Here is a 1,870-nt window from a genome sequence, read left to right as displayed (position 1 = left end):
GCTCTTCGTAAAGTCTCTTCTGAAATTTATGACCAAGAGATGGTAACTCATCTTTATGGCATCTCACTTTAATAGATTATTAAGAAGAAATTGCCTTCAATAGCTAAAAGTCCAGATGGGCTTTTGTTAAAATCCCCTACTGTGCATTCATTGCTGTAGATGGTTTCCTGTCAGAAGACTGTGTAAATTAGCAGCTTGATGTTCTAAGACTGGGTTAAGTGGTCTGTTTCAGACAGGGAAGAATTTATGGCACGAAACACAAATGCTTAAATAATCATAAAAGTATTTCATTTTCTGAAGCTGATTTTACATGAACACTTGTCCTATCATATAGTTCATCGTGTCTTCCTTTGTAATCAGGAGGAAATGTGTTCTTTATCATTAGAAAAGCACCAGGAAGGTTGTAATCTTTTTCACCAAAAGAATCTTGTAATAGGATGGGGAAGGAGGTTAAGAAAACAATAGATGTGTAAATGTCACTGGAGTGTATACATCTGTAAACCATTCCCTTCTGAAATGTTGGAAAGATTGCAGTATAAATAGTGCTCCATCACATGTTTTCCTTTTGTCTAGCTCTTCTGTTGTCTGGAGTCTCGTGAGATGAAATGCACACCCTGAAACAGCATCCCCCATGAACCACAGTGGGAGGATATTACACTATTTTGTGGCCTTGCTCGCTCTATTTTAGCCCCCAGTATTTTCGTCTGCAGGTGCCAGGTCTGGTTCAGGGATGAAGCTCCAAGTTAAAACCAAATCAATTGCATACACAGGTGGTTAGACTAGAATGCGTTTGAATCTGAAAACCAGAAAAATGCTTTATGTTAGAATGATTCCAGAAAGTAGCAGGAAAAATCTTCAGGGAGAAACGATGCCAGCATAAACAGTCGTGGGCTGCTTCAGGCGCAATAGACCCTTTCACTGCTTGCTGTTTTTACATATTTACTTTGCTGTTTTTCAGATTTAGCACAAAGCAGAAAAAGTGGAGTATTTCGAGTACAAAAGAGGAGTAGTTAGGCTGTGTAGGCATGAAAATTAAAACTGGCAAAGTTAGTTCCATGTTCGAAAAATTTACGGATTAGATGTACACATTATACGTACATATAAACGATGATAAGGTTTCATGCTCAATTCCTTTCTGGGTTAGGCAGGTTCCTCAAACCAGTGCGTTTAAGACAATTGAGAGTGGTATAGCCTGTGGCATACTCAAAAGCCCAGACATTACCAAAATACGTCAGCTACTACAAATTGGTAGCTTTGTGGGAATGTGAACCCAGTGTTGGCAGGTCATTCCAAGAAGAAAGCTGATATCTGATTCTCTGTGTTGTGTGTGTGTGTGTGCGCGCGCGCATGTGTGCGTGTGTGTGTGTGTAATTTTCTGTGATTTTGTTGCTTAATTTGACTCTTAGACAGCCAGATTGAGATCAAACACCTATGAGTGTTTTAAAAGTTCTTTATGGTTATGGTCTTTATGTCTCACCCACAAGACCCTGATTGATTAAGAGTTGAATGGGTAGGCTAATAGTTGCAGCAAATTTAGCATACTCTAGGCTAAGATTTTGTTTCTTAGTAAAACTTCAGTTATCTTACTAAGAAAAAAGAATATTACTTTTTAATAGACCTAATATTTATATTAGCATTAATAATTAATTGTACGTTTTTTGGGGTCTATGGCCATGCAACCTGAACAAGCCCGATCCCATTTGATCTTGGAAGCTAAGCAGGGTCGGGCCTGGTTAGTACTTGGATGGGAGACCACCTAGGAAGACCGGGTGCTGTAGGTGTAAATGAATAATAATAATAATAATTAATTGTACATTTTTAAACACCAGAGTTTTTAAAAAATACATTTTTCTTGAAATCTTGTCATCCT

General features: G+C 38.1%; 1 pseudogene; it reads left to right on the top strand.

Annotated features, from left to right (window-relative positions):
• The first annotated feature begins 1,663 nt into the window (after positions 1 to 1,663).
• LOC111747068 lies at positions 1,664 to 1,781 on the top strand (annotated as a pseudogene).
• The last annotated feature ends 89 nt before the right edge of the window (positions 1,782 to 1,870 follow it).

Source organism: Pteropus vampyrus, unplaced genomic scaffold (assembly GCF_000151845.1).
Source record: "Pteropus vampyrus isolate Shadow unplaced genomic scaffold, Pvam_2.0 Scaffold7, whole genome shotgun sequence".
NCBI classification, from domain to species: Eukaryota; Metazoa; Chordata; class Mammalia; order Chiroptera; family Pteropodidae; genus Pteropus; species Pteropus vampyrus.
The sequence above is the reverse complement of the archived record's forward strand: the minus strand, read 5'-3'. Positions and strand labels throughout refer to the sequence as shown.